This window comes from Leptonychotes weddellii, chromosome 8 (assembly GCF_054177405.1).
Source record: "Leptonychotes weddellii isolate Sample4059 chromosome 8, ASM5417740v2, whole genome shotgun sequence".
NCBI classification, from domain to species: domain Eukaryota; kingdom Metazoa; phylum Chordata; class Mammalia; order Carnivora; family Phocidae; genus Leptonychotes; species Leptonychotes weddellii.
Window position 1 is genome coordinate 13,116,825 of NC_138376.1, and position 22,448 is coordinate 13,139,272.

General features: G+C 42.1%; 1 protein-coding gene across 1 annotated transcript in view; it reads left to right on the forward strand.

Annotated features, from left to right (window-relative positions):
- Nucleotides 1-22,448, forward strand: part of NEDD9 (neural precursor cell expressed, developmentally down-regulated 9) — a 201,637-nt gene that overhangs the window by 274 nt on the left and 178,915 nt on the right. The gene's annotated exons all lie outside the window — the stretch shown is intronic.

Sequence of the window (22,448 nt, forward strand, 5' to 3'; positions counted from 1 at the left end):
TGACAGAAAGAGACACAGCGAGAGAGGGAACACAAGCAGGGGGAGTGGGAGAGGGAGAAGCAGGCTTCCCGCTGAGCGGGGAGCCCGATGTGGGGCTTGATCCCGGGACTCCAGGATCATGACCTGAGCCGAAGGCAGTCGCTTAACCAACTGAGCCTCCCAGGCGCCCCTAACTCCCTTCTTTTAATCTGAAAAAAAAGTCTAAGCTATAACAGTATCTCAGGTATGTAAAAGTGCAAACAACTTCAAAACGGCTTCTCATATCTTTGTCTCATTTTCACATTATATTATTAACTCATTTGAAGTGCTTCCCACCCACTCCTGGAGGCATCAAGGATGCTTGTACGAGTAATACTGCATTTTTTGCTGTGCCCCTTCTTTAAAGTGATGGGTAAAATATTCTTTCTGTGCTTTGAGAAGCAGATAAGATTTTGCACTTCACACTCACTTGCTTTCAGAGGTATGCATCCTTCAAGGAGGGCCTCTGGACGAGAAGCAAGAATGCTCGTATCTTTTTCTCCAGAAGGTGAGGGGTTGGGCTGGGTGAACCAGCTGTTGCCACTCTCATTCTGCTCTTGCCAGTGCGGCTGGGAAGGAGCTGGTAATCAAGGGTGTAGGAATGAAACCTCTACCTATTTGCCCCCCTTCCCTCCTTGCCCAAATAAGGGCAAAACCCCATTCAGCAGACAACGTGATAACCCCCAGCCAGAGGGGGCTGAACCAAAATTTTCCCTCTGTGGGGTATCATGAGCCCCCTCCCCTTCTCAGACACTGTCCCAGTTGGGCTGGGATATGAAGCAGGCTTGCAGGCCCTGTGTGTAGAGCTAGGTATACTTAAAGACTGTGTTGAAATTCGCTGGAAAACCCTTCAGCACGTTCCTGCGGCCCTAGATCCCCCTCCTTCCCCCCACCCCGTAACTATGTCCAAGTCTTGGTCCCCAACCCTTGAAGGAATAGAACTTAGCCCTGAGGCTTAAGCCTCTATGGTTGAAGTTAGGATTCTGAGATCTAACCACCTTCCAGGTAAGGAACCACTAGAACAGCAACGCATTTTTTTTTCAAATGGCCACTCTTTCCTGAGTGCTCCTTCACTGCAAGCCCCGCCCCATGCTTAGGGCAGCATTTTACATCATCTACACCTCAACCAACCTGTAAGGTACATAGTATTATTCCATTTCTTCCCTGAGAAACCTAGATCTTACAGCCCATAAACTACAGCGCTGTGGTGTTGAGCTAGGTTTCTCTGACTCCACTGAACTCTTTGAAAGAAGGTGGGGGTTTTCCATGTACATTCGCTCTTTTATTCACTGAATATCGAAGAAACTCCTACTAAGTGCCTGGCACCGTAAACACACTTGTGAACAAAACCAGACAAACCTGGGGATTTCATGGGGGTTACATGGTAGTGGGTAAAGACAGAAAACTGACAAATACGTGACATACTATGTGCTGATGAATGCCATGGGGGAAAATAAGCCTCGATAACTAGATAGAAAGGGCTGGGGGTGGGGCAGCTCCACTTACATAGGAAATGACGCATTCCTGATGCTAGGACATGAAAATGCTTCCCACCATGTCAAAAACAATTTCTAAGCTCCTGGAACCTGTCATAGCCAGCTGTGATGATAGTATGAGGGTTCCCAGGGCAGCATAAGAGGAATCCCTGCCAAATAGGTGCATTTCAGCTTATTGGAACACTGGGTCCGAATGGAAATGATACAGCCCAGATGGACAGAATGACAGGGGTAATGATTCAATCTCCTTGGGAGCCTTCCTCCCCCAACCTTGATAGGGAACTAAGCCCCTCCCCCTCTTCTTTTACTAGCAGCTTTTGAAAACTGACCCCCACCAATCTGGAAACCATTTGGAGATTCCCAAGAGGAAGGGGCTATGTACCAATGTGATTACTGGTATTGTTTTCATTAAATATGACATGATTGGGAATTCCCGGGGAAAACTCCTACCCATGAAGGAAGAGGTTTCAAAATATGTGACAGATTAGCATGTCTGAAGATTGGCCATAAAATCAGGAGGTTGATGAAATATTAGTGTTTCTAAGCTGCATAAATAAGCAGTTTGATAAAGTAATGTGATTTATTTAGAGATCTTGAGAGAAGCTGGTCCCATGCTTTAGGAAACAAGTGATTTAATAATGTAACAATATACTTTGAGAGGATTATTTTCCCTGGAAGTAGCAAGGGTTGTTAATACCCACATAGAGGCAAGGAGTTCTTGCATTTAAACAGATCTACCTATCTGCCTGAGATACCTGGGACATCAGACTGTAAACAGTCTATCAAAATCATTGCTACAACACTCATAAAACCAAATATCTTTGTCTAGAGGGAATTGAAAATTAATCTCAACTGAAAAATTCCATATTAACCCATAAAACTCCATCATATTTTATAATTCTAATTTCTTTCCACTCCTTTCCAGCACTCTCAAATGCTTTTTGGCATTAAATGGAGTTTAACTCCTTAATTAACTAATAGGTAATTAATGTGATGACCATTTCAAATCTTATATATATTGTCATTTCATGTAACTCGGAAAAATGAAAACTTTGATTTTTCAGAAACCAGTTTTCCAAGACTGATAGCATAAATAGTCTTGTTTGTACTGTAAGTTTGTACACATAGGGCTTTTTGCTCTCTTCCCTCAATTCAAAAAGAGAAAATAAGGGGAGTTCTCCAAATATACTAGCATTGTGATGACATGTATCATAGAAGAAAACACAGCTTTTGAGGTCATCTAGATTTTGCTTTGCGTGTTTTAATTACTTAATGAAATTCTTGGAAGAAAAAGATCCAAAAAACCCAAAGTGGTAGTAGTGCCGATTCAACTTACTATCATTTTATACATACTATAAATCTCTACCATCCAGTATGGAAGCCGCTAACCACCTACGGCTATCGAGCATTTGAAGTGTGGCTAATCTGAATTGAGGTGTGCTGTAAATACAAAATACACGCCAGATTTCAAAGATTTAGGATGAAAAAAGAATAAAAATATCTTATTAATGATTTTTATATCGATTTTATTTTGGAATGAGAGGATGCTGGATATACAGATGGTCTCTGACCTATGATGGCTCAACTTACAATTTTCGATTTTATGGTGGTGCGAAAACGGTAGTCATTCAATTAGAAACCGTACTTTGTGTTTTCAGTCTTGATCTTTTCCCGTGCTAGCAATTTGCAGTGTGATAGTCCGTCAGGGGCAGGCGCCACAGCTCCCAGTCAGCCCCCCAGTCAGGAGACTGACAACCACTCAGCACCTGTCCAACCATGCTGTTTTTCACTTTCAGGACAGTATTAGATAAATTACATGAGATAGTCACTTTATTATAAATTAGACTTTGTGTCAGAGGACTTTGTCCAACCATAGGCTAATGTAAGTGTTCTGAGCACGTCTGAGATAGGCTAGGCTGAGTTACGATGTTCCTTTGTTTTTTTTTAAGATTTTATTTATTTGTCAGAGAGAGACAGAGCACGAGCAGGGGGAGCGGCAGGCAGAGGGAGAAGCAGGCTCCCCGAGTAGCAAGGAGCCCGATGCGGTACTTGATCCCAGGACCCTGGGACCGTGACCTGAGCCGAAGGCAGTGCTTAACCAACTGAGCCACCCAGGCGCCCCTGAGTTATGATGTTCTGTAGGTTAGTTGTATTAAATGAATTTTCAACTTGTGATGTTTTCAACTTAGACGTGTTTATCAGGATGTAATCCCATCGTATGGTGAGGAAGATCTGTATTGGGTTAAATAAAACATGTGAGAATCAATTCTACCTGTTTCTTTTTGTGTTTTTAGTGTCACTACTAGAAAATTTAAAAGTTTATTTGTGGCTTGCATTTTATTTCTATTGGACGACACTGCTCTAAGTTTAAGAAAACACAAAGAAAGGGTTTAATTTCAGTCAGGCCGAAGTTATTTTTAAGGCTATTTCGAGATTGTGTTTAAGCAATAATCACCCTAAGGAGGCATCGGGATTAGTTCAGTAAGTACATGCTTTGTATGCCCACCCCCTCCACTTCAAATGAGAACAATAACAGGCACAGTATAAGTAAATAAGTAAAACAATATAAGCAGGTTCAAACCATGATAAGCATCTACACGGACCAGGTACATGGTCCAGAAAAGCAGGTGATTGGTAGCACACAGCACAAAGCTCCAGGCTTGCTTCTGGGACAGGAAGCAGGCAATGGCATCTGGCAGGTTAGCTGATCTGAGGTAATGGTAACTAAAATTATTTTATATAAAGTGGCAATAGGAATTGAGGTGGAAACTGGGTGGAACTCCGTTTGATTTAAAAAAAAGGCGGGGGCGCTGAGAAAATCTCTGCTAATTGTTGCCTGGGAATTTTGCCTCCTTGAATTGGTAGGACATAAAAAGAGCCTCATCTCCAGGCTGGTTCCAGGACCAGACTGGCCATAAACTTGAGGCCATAATCTTTAAGGTCTGTGAGCTCCAAACCTGCAACATTAAGACTTGTTTGGTTAGCAAGCCCCAAGGAGCCAGACGGAGGCAACTTAATAGGCTAGAAAAGAAGAGCAGACCCAAAGAAATTAAAAATAAGGAAAGAAAGCAGAAATTAATAGTATACAGAAAAGAGAAACAGTTGAGATGATGAACAGAATCAATAGCTGTCCTTTAAACAACTTTACTAAAATTTACATACCATGTAGCTCACTCGCTTACACTGAACAATTCAATGTTTTTAGTATATTCACAGTTGTGTCACCGTCACCACAATCTAATTTTAGAATATTTTCATCATCCTAAAAAGAAGCCCTCTGCCCCCTCACTGCCATGAGGCAATCAGTAACTGCCTAGTGGTCATCAGACAACTGCCAAACTATTTTCTTCTTCTCTATACATAAAGTCCTCAAAAAACTCCCAAAGAAAAAGCCCAGGTCCAGTGGCTTCACTGGTGCATTCTACCAAATGTTTAAAGAAGAAATACCTATCCTTCATAAACTTCTCCAAAAAATAAAAGATGAGGGTTCACTTTCCAACTCATTGTATAAAGCAATTCTTACCCTTATAGCAAATCCATATAAAGACATCCCAAGAAAATAAAACTCTGGGTTCAAGTGTTTGCATCACTAACCTCAAAAGTCAAATCTGTAACCAGCAGCAAGAAAGTTGGCCATGAAGCATGTGTGAGAGATACAAACGCCTAAGACTTCTGAATGGAAGCCCTGTTGGTTTGCCCACATTGACATCCATTGGTGCGTGCCCACAAGTGGGGGCCTCCAGAAATGCGAGCTGCTCTTAGATTCTGTGACACCCTAGATTCCATTCCTACATACAGAAAAAATACTCAAAGTTTGGAAACTCCTGCTCTTTGAAGAAACTGCCCTAGGCCATCCATGCACAACTACGGAATTAAGCAAAGTCAGGATTTATTCATGTTTGCCTTCATAATATTTCCTCGTTATCACCCATAGCAATCCAGTAAACTGAGCTCTCTTCTTCACTCTGCACCACGATCTTTCAGAATCTTCATTCCCATTAAGGTCGAAATGAATGATAACAGTATAAAGAAAGTTTCAATCAGACTACGTGCATTTTACCAGAGATTCAAGCTTAAGCCTGAAGCCCAGAAATTGATCATTTCTGTCATCAGACAGTTTTATAGGAAGTAATATACAGGGCAAGATCTTGTGAGTACAGAGGGGCTCTGGATTTTCCTAGCCCTTAAAAACAGTACATATACCAAGAATCCACTTGAACTCTTATGTCAAATTCTAGGCTGCTAGAAAGAAAGAAGTAAGCACTGTAAGCATGCCTTTTTGCATAGAGTTTCTGAAATTTGTCCAGGATATACAGAGAGAGGTTCCGCAAGCAAAGTAAACAGGACACACTTAGGAAATATATCTATATCCAGATTGGGCTTTCTAGAAGTAAATTTGCTTTTCCTTCCAAGGATATATATGGCCAACATTATTGAAAACCTCTGTATATACAGCTTCAGAAATATGTATAAATGACTTTAAAACTCATTAATTTCAATAACATGGAACCCTCAAGCAGACCTTTAAATCCTTTAATGATTGAGAAGATGTTTCTAGTATCTGATAACCAGTCACTTTGAATCATGAGTATTTGGTACTATAATCACTGGGGAATGTGTGGCTAGGCCTCAAAAAGCCTTATTTCCCTCATTGACTCTGAGATTAAGAGCATCCAAATGACAGGTATTGTGTTTGCTCTGGGACCATGCAGCGCCTTAATTCCCATTGGCACCATCTGGGCTAATTCCATTTTAAGACCAACTAGGTGAGGTCTTCTAATCATCGGCAGGTCTCTTATCACAAAGTCAGATCTCTGTAACCACCAGTGGCTTCAGCCTTCCCTGCAATGCCATAGAAAGTGTTTGTCCTCAACTTTGTCATTGGAGAATGAGCAGAGCGTTGTAGCATACATAGGACATCCGATGAATCATAAGGGCGAGCTCATGGGCTAAAAATGGGGACGACTAAAATCCTAAATGAATGGTGGAAAGAACTTAAATTTCTCTTCACATATTTAGGTTATAAAAGTGGGGCACGTGCATAAAAGGGCTCATACAAAGGAAGGCAAACATGAAGGTAGAAGCAGAAAAAAAGAACTTGCGATTAAGGAATGCAGCCAAGAGACGATACTGGGAGACTGCTCATTTTATTTTATTATGTAATAAAAAGGAAAAATGAAGTTTTTTTTTTAAAGGATCAGTCCAAAGGAGTTTGTAGCATGTGTGATGAACTCAGTCACAGAGGCACCAACATATTTTAGGGCAAAGTTGTCTAAAAATAACTTGTTTCGTCAGTTCTGGGACATTTTTGCAGTCGTTTGCCAAGAATCCAATTAATGTGTGTGTGTGTTTTTTTTCCCTTTCAGGCAATTTCATGTGGCTTTTATATTTTGTACTCTTTTATAAAGAAAATTCTTATGGCCAAGTGGATGTGAATAATATGATATATGAGTAGTTACGATGCTAAGGCTCATAATGCTATTACTTGAGTCTCTGTGGCCCAGGGCATTTATAAAGATCAATTAACTCAGCTAAACTACTCTTAATGAGCCCTTCCTCTCTGCTCCAGGTCCCATGATACTGCACTTGCATAGACAGCTGGTGCTCAGACTCTCTGCCTCTATGAAGCTGGCAGTGAGTGGGCAAGTGAAACTGGACCAGGCAATAGGAGTCAGCCAGGGACTCTCATCCTTGCTCAGAGCTTATGGAAGTAACTACCTGCAGATATTTAAATCTAAAGGGTGAAGCTGGCCTATCTGCTTTGGGCATCCATGAATAATAATAAACACTTTAATAATAAAACCATGTTAACTATATTAAGGAATAGGATGCACATGAACTTTGAAGGTAAAACATGATAGACTTCAAAGATATTTCATGATTATTTTTTTCTAAATGGGTCACTTTAGCCTGAGCCTCCAACCTCCTGGAAGTCCCTCACCACACAATATAAAGCATAATTATAGGAAACAGCTGTGGTGCAATATCCATTTGGGGGAATATTATTATCAATCTAACAAAACATTGAAGACAGATCCCCATTAGCTATGGATTTTAATATTGGAACAGACTTTAGAGATAATCTGGCCTATTATTTTACAGATGAAATTGAGAACAAAGACAAAACGTAGAGAAAGGTCTTGGGTGGGTTTTCCTTTCTTCCTAACAGAATCCAGGGTTAACATTTTCCATGCACTGAGCTACTGACCATTCTCCAAATGCACCATTGTGTGTTTGCTTGCAATCTTCCTTTCGCGTGCAATGCCTTCATCCTTTGGAAAAGTTTTACTCCCTATTCAAGACCCAGCTCAAAACCATCTCCTTGGGGAAATCTTTCTCTACTCACCCAGATAGAGTTAATGTTTTCTTTTCTGTGTTCTAATGATCTTTAAATATAATTTTTCTTTGGTCTCTCTCATCTTAAAAAACAAAAACAAAAACAAAAACAAACAAACAAAAAACCCAAAACCAAAACAAAACAAAAAACCCCAATATCCCTTTCTGATCTCCCTCTCCAGGGCATCCTCTCTATTTCCTCCCCTTCACAGCTAGGGGTCTCAAAATAATGGTTTCCATACTCAGGCTTCACTTCTTCACCTCCATTTACTCCTCAATCACTCCAACTAGCTCCTGACCTCTCTCTCCACTTCATGGAGATTATTTGTGGTAAATGCACCAATGACTTCCATGTTGCCCATGGCTGCTTACTTGTCCTCTCTTGACCATTCTACACAGTTGACCAGCATGTCTTTGAAACACACTTGGCTTCTGGGACACCACACTACTGGTTTTCCTCTAATGACTTAAGGCATTTCTCTCATTGGGAGTTTACCCTCCTCTCCTGGATCTTTTGTATTAGAGTTCCTCAGAGCTGAGACCTTAATACTCTTCTCTCTCTTTCTTACCTTCCTTGGTAAACTTGTCTACTCCCTGTCTTCAAATGCTATATCTATATCAACAACAACCCTCAACGATATGTCTAGAAATAAGATCTCTTTCACTGGGTTCTAGATTGCAAATCTAACTGCCTACTTACATTACTAGCATTGTCATGATTTACAGGTGATAAAATCACACCAAAAACTAGCTAAGATAAAACAAAAGAGACAGGCAGACAAAGAAAAACAGAGAGAAAGAGAGGCAGAGAGAGAGAGAGTAAGAGACAGAGTCAGGGAGACTAGTTAATAAACAGATATGACAGATATGAGACTTTTAACTCATACTAGGGGCAGAAGCAAGAAGACTCCAGTATCCTCAGGATTCTTTCTCCTCTATTCTTCTCTGGTTGCATATTATCTTCATTCTTTTAAGCCATCATAATTCTCCTACAGGGGCCATATTCATCAACAGCTCTGACCTGAGCCTCAGAGCTTTACAACCAGAGTGTAAAACTCTCTCTTCTGCCCACTCAGATTAAGAGAAGGAATTTGACTGGTCAGGTGAGGCTTATATAGCTTTTCCATGAATCAATCATGTGACCTGGGAATCAAGGCATGATGATTGATTTAGATTGGGTCACATGCACACCTCCTAATTACTAGAGGGATAATGTTGGGCCAGCCTGTCACGCAATGTGTACCAGTTAAACTATTCAACATTTCATTTGGATCTCTCACAGGTATCTCAAGGTGAAAGTATCCAAAACTTAACTAATAATGTTCCTCCAGAATGCGTGGTTCTCCTCCCATATTTTCAATCTCAGAAAATAATACCAAAATTTATGGGTTAACTCAGGCAAGAAACATAAAAAGTTATGCTTGACAATCACCCTTACTATCATCATCACCCCATCCTCAATCCAATGATCGTAGCCTATTGATTCTGCAACCAAGATATATTTTGGATTCATCCACTTTTTTCTGCCTCCAAAATCACCCTCCTAGTTCAAGTGGATATCAACTGCAATATCACCCTAATTGGCCTACAGTCCACTCTTGATCTCCTCCCATTCTTTATCCTCAAAGTAGAGCTATTTTCTAAAAATTAAAACTCACCATACTTTTCTCCTGCTTAAATTCATAGAAAATCTTCTCATTGCTCTTGAGATAAGCTCTGACTCCTTAGCTTGCCCCACCCCCAACCCCCACAAGCTCTGGGAATCCAATATCTGCTTTCCTTGCTAGCCTCATTTCTTCCCACTCTCCCTTTCCCCCCCCACTCAAAATGCTTCAACCACATCAATCTTTTGTTTTTTCAGAAGCAATTTGAGCTTGATTGGCCTGCAGGGCTTTCACATGAGCCAGGAAAACATACCAGGTTTATGCTCTCTAAACCCTGCACTTCTTCACATCACTTCAAACAAACAACTCTAATACTTACTTGGGTGAATTTTTTTTTATTTTTTTTATTGTTATGTTAATCAGCATACATGACATCATTAGTTTTTGATGTAGTGTTCCATACTTGGGTGAATTTTTAACTGTAAGTTTCATAAAGGAAGGACTGCATATGTCTTGTTTGACATAGTACTTCGCACTTAGGAAATGTTCAAACAATATTTATTGAATGAATGGTTATCCATTTTATTATAGCTTGTATATCTGTCTTTTCTGCCAAAATATGAATTTATTCTTTTATTTCATGAATATTTATTGAGTTCCTACTGGTGTGAAGAAGTTAAATATCAGGGACAGAGGCATGCAGAAGATAGATGGGGTCCTTACCTTCAGAAATTTATAGTTTTACTGCACAAAAACCATGTGTTTTCCCCTTCTGCATCTCAATTCCTGGAAGATACTGGCTATTTAATGTTTACTGAATGAATAAATGAATTAATTAATGGATACTCTGAACTTGACCATCAACTAGTCCCTGTTCTTTTAGCTGTTTTTAATTCTGTGTGTCTGAAAAAACAGAAAGGCTCATGGCAGAGAAAAAAATGGACCATGAGCCATGGATTTACTGGCTGGCAGTGAACTGGGCCAAACATAATCATCACCCACTAGGCAGAAGTGAGATAGGGAGGTCCAGGACGGCATATTGGCACACAGGAAGAAGGGAAGTTCTAGATACACAGCATCTGGGGACCTTGGGGCAAAGGGATGGGAGAGAAATTATAATATCAATGGAGTAAGGAAGGTAGAGAAAGGAAAAGGACCAATAGGAGATGAGATTTTCCCATTTTTCTTGAAGCTTCCTACCAATGTCTGCCTCCTACTCCTATTGTGAGCCCTGTGGCAGCAGGAATGTCAATCTTGATTATCAGAGTGTTTCCAGTGCCAGTTCAAGTGACCATGCCTACTTGATCAATGAATGAGTACGTGCTCAGGCACAGTAGGCTCCAGGTCTCAGAATCGCAGCTCCAAGAAACTAATGAGGCCAGAACACCTGTTCCTATACCTCACATCTCCCAAAGAACGCCCTTCTGGTAACTGGTTCTGGAGCTCACCCTCTCCAGTTAAGCAGGAAGCCCTTGAGATATTTCTCACACCCAGATATTTCAACCAGTCACCAGCCTGAGACATCCCCAAACCACAGTTAAGAGGCAAATAGATCCTTTATCTTTGAGTTGATAGCTGAAAATTCTGAGGAAAAAGACAACAATCTCTTTATAGTTAGAGTAGTTAGATATAAAAAGTTTCCAAATGTATTCATGCCTAGAAGGCACAGATAGTAGTAGTAGTATGAATGAGCGAATTATATTGGGTAATTTACTCAGAAAAGAGGTGGTAGCCATAGTGAGACATATACAGTATAGGAGGGCTGTGGGAACCTAAAGTGAAGAGGCGATGCCTTTAGGGAGAAAAGGGAGGCGAAAACTAAGGAGGCTGAAGACCTCAAACCTAGAGGAAAACTATGCCTGGAGCAGGTGTGATTTTGTGCATTTCCTATCTAAGAAAAAGGCAGTATCACATAATGGCAAAACATGGAATCTCTAGAGTCCAGTGGCCTAGGTTTGAATCATACACTGTTGATTCTGGAAAATCATTTAGCATCTCCAGGATTCAGTTACTTTATCTGAAAAGGAAGATACAAATGTGACCCATCTCTTGGGAGCATTAAATGAGGAGATTCCTATAAAACACCTGGCATGTGTTATGTGCTTGATAGATATTAGTTACTACTAAGGCTCACACAAATGACTCAGCAGCAGGTGTGTTCACCATTGGGGCAAATCTCCAGTACTGGAGATTCAAGGAGAACCAGAGGAAAAGGAAGAGCCTCTGAGATACCATTCGTGAGAAGTGTCCAAGCAGACCTGGGCATACAGTTGGTATTCAGTAAGTGATGGCTTTCCTTCCTTCCACTTCTGCCATCTTCCTATTTCTATGAAATTAAATGTCAGTGCACCATCCCTTCTCTACCTTGGAGCTCCCCTGTGCCCACAAAACTTTTCTGGTCTGGAGAAGGCTGAACAGAGCCCAGCAGCTACAAGGGAAAGTGGTTAAAATGCAGATCAGAGTTTCCCCCTTTTTCTTTTTTAGATTTCTTTATGTATTTTAGAGGCAGAGGGTAGGGGCAGAGGGAGAGAATCTTCAAGCAGACTCCCCACTTAGCGTGGAGCCCAACACGGGCTCAATCCACCAATGCCAATATCATGACCTAAGCCGAAATCAAGAGTTGAACACTTAGACTGAGCCACCCAGGTGCCCCCAGAGTTTCCCTTTAAAAAAAAAATGTTTCTTTGAAGGCAACCAACCAGATACACAGGCCACATTAGAATCTAATGAAGCACAAATAATGCAAAGTTATAAAACCAGATTTCTCTTCTTCTTCATTCAGCATTCTAAGAGCCTCTGCTCAGGAAAAGGGTGGGCTCCCAGCAAACGTGGGAAGGAAGTCAAGTTCAGTGCCCTGGTGCCACCTCCTTCCTCTTTCCCCTTCTCCATTCTACTCCCTCAAGTCTTTTGCCCCCAATTCTGGGCCCAGAATGGTCCATAGTTTCCCAGCCCAAAGATTCTCTCAAGAAGGATCTGAAACTCATTTACATTAAAATACAAATGCAGATTGCAGCTTAAAGCATTACCCCAAGATTTGCCTTTACCTTAACACCCCCAACAACATTTCACACAAACCCCAGCAGCGAGCAGAAAGGCTTCCTTCATAGGCTCCCTAATCTTGCTGGTTGGTATTTTTAAGGTGGATTCATCCTGGAATTCCTGCAAAGTCACTCTTCGGGTTGTAAATTAATGGGCAGGGTTTAAGAAAGACAGGGAGGCTTACAGGAGAGCTATTTTCATTCCTTTGAGCAGAAAGATGGAGCCCCACACAGCGAATCCAACTGCCCTTGAATTTAAAAATCACCCGAAGCATTTATGTATTGACAACCAGATGCCCTTGGATCTCTCTTTCCATAGGTCTGGGTTGAAACCCTGGAAACTGATTTTTGTTGCCAACATGGCAGGGTTGTGGAAAGGATTAAATGAGGGTATTAATGGGAAAGTACTAGCCTCTGCACCTGGCTTAAGAGAGTTGAGCATTATTGGAATTTCTCATCTCACTTCCCATAGCCTCATTTGGAAGCATGAGTCTGATTTCCCCGTTCATGCTCTCCTTAACTGTCAAGTGTAGACATTTCTGAAGAGCTACTCTTTCCTCCCTGAGCTACTTTACATGTTGCTAACAGATTCTTCTTTCTAAAGCACACTTCTGAGCATGTCCAAAGAATCCACACTGCACCTGCCCCACAGGCCTACTCACAATCCCATCTTCATATGGCAGCAAGAGTTATCTTTTAAAAAGTGGATTCTTTTACTCCCACATTTAAAGCAAAATGCAAACTCTTCATCACAACTTTCAAAGCCCCTACAGGCCCCTGTTCATCTTTCTGACCCCATCTCCTACCATCTCCTCCTGCTCACTGGGCTCTAGTCACACTGATTTTGATTGATTCCCTTGCCTTACTGCTCACCCCTGTCCAAGGCCACCATCCCACTATTCCCTCTACCCAGAATGCTCTTCCCCCAGATCCCTGCAGGACTGGCTCTCCTGCACAATTAGTTCTGGGCTCAGCAACTACTTCCTGCTAGAGCAGTCCCCTGAGGCTCAATCACATTAACCCTTGCTATTTTTTTTTACAACACTTCTTCAATCTAAAATTACCTTACTTATTTGGTTTCTTTTTTTAAGATTTTATTTATTTATTTGAGAGAGAGAGAGAGAGCACAAGCAGGGGGAGCGGCAGGCAGAGGGAGAGGGAGAAGCAGACTCCCCGCTGAGCCAAGAGCCTGATGTGGGACTCGATCCCAGGACCCTGGGATCATGACCTAAGCCGAAGGCAGACATTTAACCGACTGAGCCACCCAGGTGCCCTACTTATTTGTTTTCTTATTACAACCTGTCTAACTCCTCCAGGGTATAAGCTCCCTGAAGACAAGATCTTGGTTGTCCTATTTACTGTTCACTCTTTATGTCTTCTGCTGGAATGGTGGTTGACACAACGTTGACATCCAATATGCCCTTTGCACCCCAATGCTCAAATGACAAATGCTCAAGCATTGTCACTCTGATGTTCAAATCTTTCCATGGTTCTATATCCTTCTCAGAATGAAGAACACATTCCTTGGTTTGCAAGTGAACAGTCTCCATGGTTATGCCTTAATCTATTTGCTAACCTATGTTCCTATAGCTCCCTTTTTATTATAACAATTAACACATCAAATTGAAATCATCTGCATGGATTTCTGTCTTCTAACCTTTAAACCCCAAAGTGAGGTTTGTGGACTCTTATCATTGGGATCATCTGGGAACTTTTTAGAACTACAGAATCTGAAGCCTGGCATTAGACCTACTGAATCACCATCTGTATTTTAATAAGAGCCCCAGGGGCATCAAATGCATATGGCCTCATGATTACCAGAAGAATAATATCAGGCCAGGGAGTCAGTCACCCAATGTATATTAGCTGAACTACTCACCACTCCCACTGGGATTTCTCACAGACATCTTGACAGTAATGTCCATACTGAACAAATAATATTCCTCCAAAAACCATGATTCTCCTCCAGTACTTTCAATCTCAGAAAATAAAAAAATACATATTATCCTACACTAGTTCATGAGCTATTCAAAGGTTTTATTATTCTGCTTTGGAAATGAGGGGCAGAAGAGCACTGGGTGGTGGTGGGCAGAGAGATAATAGCTTTAATTTTCCCATGAAAAGGCAGGGGATAGATATCAACAAGTAGGTGGATATATGAGTTTGGAACTCAGGAGAGATATCAGGGTCCAAAAATAGATTTTGGAGCCAACATACAATAACCACAGCCTTGATTCGCCCTGGTTTACTAACCAGTGATCCTACCATATCTCCCAAGTTCATTCATCTTTCAAGATGATTATCTCACATCCTATCCTCTCTAAACCCCCACCACCTCCCCTCCAGACTTCAGTCTTGGCTGACAAGCTTATTTCCTATTTCACAGAGAAAATAGACGCCACAAGCAGAGGTCCTGCATCCACTCACACTCCATACCTGTAGGCTGCCCTTCTTCATGAGAAGCTTTTATGAGTTTGTTAAAGTGACGTTTGTTAACATGGAACACAGGATGCGGGATGGTGAGCCACAGTTCAATAGAAGACCACAAGAGAAATTGGAGTAGAGAGGTTGATGACTCATCGGTCTTAGAGGAAGTAAATGGCAGAGAGGTCAAGGCAGAGAGAGGGACAGAACCTAGGGCACTGCCTTTATTAGGGTCAGGGGTGAAATGCTTTGAGGTTCTCAAGCCAGGGACAGATTGGCCAGTTCAAATCACAGTGGGTTTGGGTAAGCTCCAGGGAGTCTTATCTAAGGAGCATACAAGAGGAAGGCCCTGGGAGGTTGTTGGGGGGGGAGGGACTTGATCACAAGGGCTGTTGGGGAAGTCATATCAGGAACTTGCATTTGCTTGTGATTTTGCAGGCTGCTAGCTAGAGTATGTGCTCATATGAGGGCCTGGTGTCAGTTCAAGGACCATTCCAGGCTGTTTGGCCAAACAAAATGAATGCCAACGGGTGCCTAGCTGGCTCAGTCAGGAAAGCATGCAACTCTTGATCTCAGGGTCATGAGTTCAAGCCCCACATAGAGCTTACTTAAGAAAAAAAAAAAGTGAATGTCAAGGCAGCCATACTGTGGAGCAGTTGAGCTAACCCCCCAATGGAAGCCAGCTTCTTCACTATGTCCTAGTTCCCATCCCTTTATCCTGCTCAAAGTCCTCATTCCAACAGTTCACTCTCCTCTCTCTTATGTCATAAAATTGCCCCTTTCTATTAGATTTTCGATTATCATTTTAGCACATTAAATCTCCTATCTTAAAAACAGGGCACCTGGGGGGCACCTGGGTGGCTCAGTCGTTAAGCGTCTGCCTTCAGCTCAGGTCATGATCCCAGGGTCCTGGGATCGAGCCCCACATCGGGCTTCCTGCTCTGCAGGAAGCCTGCTTCTCCCTCTCCCACTCCCCCTGCTTGTGTTCCTGCTCTCGCTATCTCTCTAAAAAAAAAAAAAAAAACCAGGGTACCTGGGTGGCTCAGTTTGCTGAGCATCTGACTCTTGATTTTGGGTCAGGGCATGATCCGGGCCGTGAGATCAAGCCCTGTATTGGCTTCCACACTCAAGGGGGAGTCTGCTTGAGATCCTCTCTCTCTCTTCCTCTGTCTCTGTTCCTGCTTGCACTTGCTCTCTCTCACTCTCTCTCTCTCAAATAAATAAATAAATCTTTTTTAAAAAGGAGCTTCCACTGACTCTGGTCCCTCCTGCCACTCTCACCCTACTCTGCTTTAGAGTGGAGTGTCTTGAAGAAATTGTCTACACTGCTGCCTCCAACTTCCCTTTCCATTCTCACCTCCACCCACAACCAAACTGCTTTGTCAAGGTCACTGATGACTTCCACATCACCAAATCCATGGGGCAGTTCTCAGTCCCCATTGAACTTCCCCTACGAGTGGCTGACACCCTTGTCAACTCTGCCTGGACACTCTTCGCTTGCCGTCCAGGAAAACACACTGGAGTGCAAGTTGGGGGAGAGGGTCAGAGAGAGAAAATCTTAAGCAGGCTCCACACTCAGTGCAGAGCCTGATGCAAGGCTCAATCTCACAACCCTGAGATCATGACTTGAACGGAAATCAAGAGTCAAACTCTTAAACCATCGATCAGAATACAAGCTGACTGACTTGTCAATTACCCAGCAATTTAGACTGTAAGCAGCCTGGGGGCTTTGTGGAAGGGATTCCTATGGGCTAGGCATGGTGCTAGGTATTCTGCATATACTAATATATTTGATCCTCACAGCAACCTAGTGAGATACATATGATTCCCCATTTTACATATGCAGAAATTGAGGTTCCCAGAGGTTAAACTAACTCAAGATCTTGCAACTACTAAGGAGCAAAGCAGATACTGAAGCAGGAGTATTTTGGACGCCATGTGAAAAATGTGTATATAGGGAATGTTTTCCCCGTCCACCTGGGTCATCTGGAAGTCCCATACTGAGGTAGAAATAAAGAAAGCCAAAATAAAGACACTCCCTACTTTGGGTCTTGGTTGAGAATGCACTGTTTAGAGCTATTGCACACACTTGCAATCATGAGGGGACCAAAAACTTGGGGAGTAAAGCTGACATGAGACCTTTATTGAAATACTGAATTAACCAACCTCAACCTTCTTGCTTGGTGAGGCAACAAATAACTGTTGTTCAAGCCTTTATAAGTTCTATGTTTGTGTTATTTGTAGCCAAAGTATTCAATACACAAAACATACTATGTATATTTTTACCCGATAGTTTATCACCCGCTCCTAACACAGCGGTAATGGCTCAAAATCAAGGTTTTGGTTGACTGCATAAAGAATGTTCTGTATTTCAGAGTTTAAAAAAAAATGAATGAATTCAATGAATTATTGCGGGGTGTAAAAAGTTGAGACAGCAACATGCCACTGGTATTCTCTCTAAAAGCACAAGAAGGGGAGAAAAATATCATACCACATAGAAAAAGCCCCGGCTTTATGTAATATGGAAGCACCCCAATACTCTGACACCAGGGAAAAAGCATTCATGCTAAGACCCTGTCTGTCAGATGGCCTTCTCCTCCCATGTAATTAATTGAAATTTGACATCAATTTTTGTCCCTGGTCACTGTGGTCCAGACCAAAAGCAGCCCAGATTGTACTCTCAGTAAGGAGGTGGCTGTGTTTGAGATTTGTGTTGGCACCGCTAGGCTGTGACAACAGCACACATTTTTGTGGGAAATATCAGATGAAACATTCTTCCATTAGGAAGGGGGTGGGTGGTGGCGGCAGGGTTCAGCATGCCCAAGAGAGCTTTTCTTCTTCTGAAACTTGTTTAGACTCATTCTTTCCAAGTTACTGAGACCACTTTTCCCCTTTCAGAGCAAATATAGCTGGAGAAACAAATGGGCGCAAAATTTAGAAACATCAGAGTCCCCTTTCCAAGGCCTTATTTCGTAAGGCCCTATGTGGTTTGTGGGAGCAATTTGAGGTCCTGGTTACTGATAAAGATGATATAATTTTAGAACTTTCAGAAGCCTCTGTGGCCTCTTTGTTAAAGATCAGCAATTAGAGTCTTCAAGTACTGAAAACATTTACCTAAACCTTTTCAAAATGTCCATATTCAGTATTGGTTCTGAGCACCATTGCCTTCCTCTTGTTCATCCCTGGCTTATGCTTTCATTCAGCTAGATTATTCTAGTTGTGCTTCCAAGATATGGTTCAACTACAGTGTATGATACAGGGGTGCACATGTGGGGAAACTTAGCATTTGGAGACAAATCTCTTTGCACCTACTTGTTTGTGGCCCTATTCTGAGCCATGTGACCCTATTCTGAGCCATGTGACCCTATGTGATTCCTTACATACAGATTGTGGTGACTCACCCTGTGACCCTGGCTGATGGAACCGGGAAGTGTCCATTGTTTTTGAAGACAGCTACCCATAAGCTGGCTGGCAGCCAATGAAATAACCCAGTGGGAACCCTCTTTCGGACAGGGGTATCCAGTGCCCCATACTGACCAACAGACTCTTTCAGATCCTTTCTTTTAGTGAATTTGAAGGTGACACAAGGACAGAAATACAAGTGACAGAAAGGTCCAGAAACCCAGAGGCCCATGGAGAGGAGGCAGTGGGCAGAAACCATGATGAGTCAGTAGAAACTAGGAAGCTAAGCAGTAAAGGAAGGCCACTGGAAGGAGCTAGAAGGGGTTTGAGAAGTGTCAAGAGCGGCAGCAGAAAAAGGTACCGGCTTTATTGGTGCCATGGATGCCTGCTGTTGAGAAATCAACAAAATCATGGCATCTATAGACTGAGAAGAAGGTGTCAGTTCCTGAAAAGCTTGGTCCTATGTTTATTCAAACTTTTTTCGGTCTTCCCTACATTCCTTTATCATAAGTCTCCCATTAGTTGAGAATCTGATCAGATTCTTGCACTCTGAGTTTAATAGATGGAATTATTTACCAGTGTTGTGGTCTTAGGTAAATCACTCAACTTCCACGCACTTTACTTGTTTAATTTCTATATGTAATATGTAGAATAATGGCCCCCAAACATGTCCAAGTCCTAATTCTAGGAACCTATAAATATGTTACTTGATACAGCAAAAAGGATTTTGCAGATGTTTTTAAGTTAGTGACCTTGAGATGGGCTCCTATTTTATCCATGAGAGTCCAATCTAATCACATGGAGCCTGAAAATCAGAGAGCAAACATCCCAGCTGTAGTCGGGAGAGATGTGACTATAGAAGAATGGTCATAGAGATTCAACATTGCTGGCTTTGAAGGTGGAGGAAGAGGCCATGAGCCAAGGAATGTAGGCAGCCTTTAGAAGCTGGGAAAAGTAAGGGAAGAGATTCTTCCCTAAAGCCTCCAAAAAAATACAGCCCTTACCAGCATGCTATCTCTAGCCCAGTGAGACCTGTGTTGGACTTCTAACCTAGAGAACTGTAAGATAATAAATGTGTTTTCTTTTAAGCCATTAAGTCTGTGGTAATTTATGACAGCAACAATAGGAAATTAATCCAGTATAGTATTATAATACATATACTTAAGAAAACACTTAAAAGAGTATATGCTATTAATGTAGCATTGGTTATGTCATCTTTTTTTAATTACTTATTCTTTAGGCAATGAATATATGTTACTTGTGTAGTAAAGAAGTAATGGAAACATTAAAGAATAAATGATATTTTGGGCGCCTGGGTGGCTCAGTTGGTTAAGCGACTGCCTTCGGCTCAGGTCATGATCCTGGAGTCCCGGGATCGAGTCCCGCATCGGGCTCCCTGCTCGGCAGGGAGCCTGCTTCTCCCTCTGACCCTCCCCACTCTCATGTGCTCTCTCTCTCATTCTCTCTGTCTCAAATAAATAAATAAAATCTTTAAAAAAAAAAAAAGAATAAGTGATATTTAAAAAATTACCTTCTAAGGCTCAGCCCAGCTGTGACATCATATGAACAATCCAGGAGATGGCTCAGTTGTCAACCTATATCTTCCCTCTTCTTCTTGAGTGCTATCCCCAGGTCTCAATTCCTCCACAAAGAACCACCAATTTCAGATCAGTCATGATGTCTTTCATTTCTCTTCTATGTCTCAGATACATATGTTAACATGCAACTACCTAATATCAGTGTGTTTCTACACATTTGTTATATGTACTTTTGGAGATATTTAATTACTTGGTAAATAACAAATCCAACAAATATTTATGGAGGATACTTTGGGTAGTCATGAGGTCATTTAGATGAGGCATATTAGTCTTCATTAGGCCTGGTATGGTGCTTTATGACAGTCTCAAGACCTTGTTGGTAGAGCTCCAAACCTACTGAAGAAATTTAAAAAGAACACTTTAGAGACATTATGTCCCAAACAAGGCTTGCCTGTCTTCACAAATCTAGCAGTCTCACCTAAAGTCTAAAAATCCTTGGGGTGCATTCACAGTCCACCCAATGTCAACAGGGAGGGCTATTAACTGACACTAGAGTTATCAATACTGGTGAGAAGCACAGCAAATGAGACAGTGAGACTCCTTAGAAGGTACTTGTGAACCACTAAAACCTAAGAACTTGGCTTTGGTGAGTTAAAAATGTAGAACATGCCCGCAATACCAGTTCTGACTGGAGCAAGAATTTGCTAGTTCTTATCACAGCCAACCATCTTCAGGGTTTTGAATGACCCTAAACTTCATCTGGCATTTGGACAGGACAATAGGTACTTTGCATGACCTGATTAGAGAATAATGCAAGGCTGTTTCCCACTAGGTCATTTTGATCCATGGCCCAGCCAAATTCCCTGGACCTCTCTCCAGCCAAAATATACCCCCAGATAAATGAAGGATGTAGAGCAGATTTTTAGAAGCAGCAATCTCAGTACTTTTCATCATGTCTTTATTCATCAAATATTTATTGAATACTGTAACTATATTCTCAAAAGTTCATATGCATAAGAATTACATAGGAGGGTTCACTCCCCAGCAAACTGATTCAGCAATTCAAGGGTGCGGCTTTGGGGAATCTATGTTTAACCAGCCTCATGGGTGATTCTGATGCAAGACCTCTATAGACCACTTTGTAAAATGTTTAGTCCCCAAAATGAATAAGCAACAGTTCCCGGCCATCAGGATCCTCGAAGTCCAGGGTGACAGAGAAAGGAGGAAAGATACTCTGTCCAGGGAAGTACAGTCTTAAAGGAGGCTGCCACAAGGAGAAGAGGGAAGAGAATTTTAAGCAGGGGAACAGCCTTTACAAGACCACGGTCATGAGAAGACACGAACCATTAGGGACCAGTGAGCAGTTTAGGGTGATGGGAAGGTGAAGGGCACTCTAGGTGTGGACAACCAGGAGAGAATCTAAGAGGATAGCATGGATTTTGATTCACCACTGTCATTTCAACTTTATTCCATAGGCAACAGGGAACTAGTGGGAGCTTTGAAATCTGCCTTTGAGAATATCTAGTATTGGGCAGATGTTTACTCAACTAATATTTCCTGAGGATGCAGCCTGTGCCCAACAGTGTGCTAGAGAATGGTTGTCACAGTTAAGAATTGTGATGGTCCAAGCAATGAAAGACGAAACTAAGGTGGTACCAGTGAGTGTCAACAAGATTTGAGATTTAAAAACAAAACAAGAATTTAGTGACAGGTTAAACTGAAGAAGCAAAATTTTGGAGCCTAATCCCCAATGGGATGGTATTAGGAGATGAGGTCTTTGGGAGGTAATTAGGTCATGAAGATGGAGCCCTCATAATAGGATTTGTGACCTAAGAAGAGACACAGAAGAGATTGTCTCTCCCCCATGTGAGGAAACAGCAGGAAGGTGGCCATCTACAAAATAGGAGGAGAGTTCTAGCCAGAAGCAGACCATGCTGGCACCCTGATCTTGGACTTCCAGCCTCTAGAACTGTAAGAAATCACTGTTTCTTGTTTAAGCCACCCCACCCCCATGGTATTTTGTGAAAGCAGGCAGCACTGACTAAGACAGAGACTAAGTGTTTGATGATGACAGTACGGGAGAGTGCAGGGGGCAAAGGTGGGCCCCACCCAAATGGGAGTCGATGAGCCCATCCAGAGGGAGCAGGAGAGTGAAAATGTATGCAGTCCAATGGTGAGACATGGGGGGCAGTCAGTGAAGGAGGTGCAGTAGCCATGAAGGAGTTGAACCAGGGCTGAGTGGGGTCCCTCAAAGAAAGAATAAAACGGTCTGAGCGGGAAGAGGTGATTAGTTGTCTTAAATGTTGACAGAGGGAAAGACTTTGTATTGGCTTCATCACCCAGGATCCCTAGGTGACACAGGGACAACCTCCATGGAGGGCTGGGGGCAGGGGGTCCAGGTGTTGGAATGGAAGGAATGCAGTAGGAAAGGAGGGAATGGAAGGTGTGAATGTGAAGGCACAAGACACAGACTCCTCTATCAGGGAAGTTGAGCCTAAAAAGGAAGAAGAAAGGAGGCAAAGCAAGAGGGTAGATAAAATTGAGGGACTGAGGTTTAGGGCTTTCATGAACATGTAGACACAAGGCTTTTGC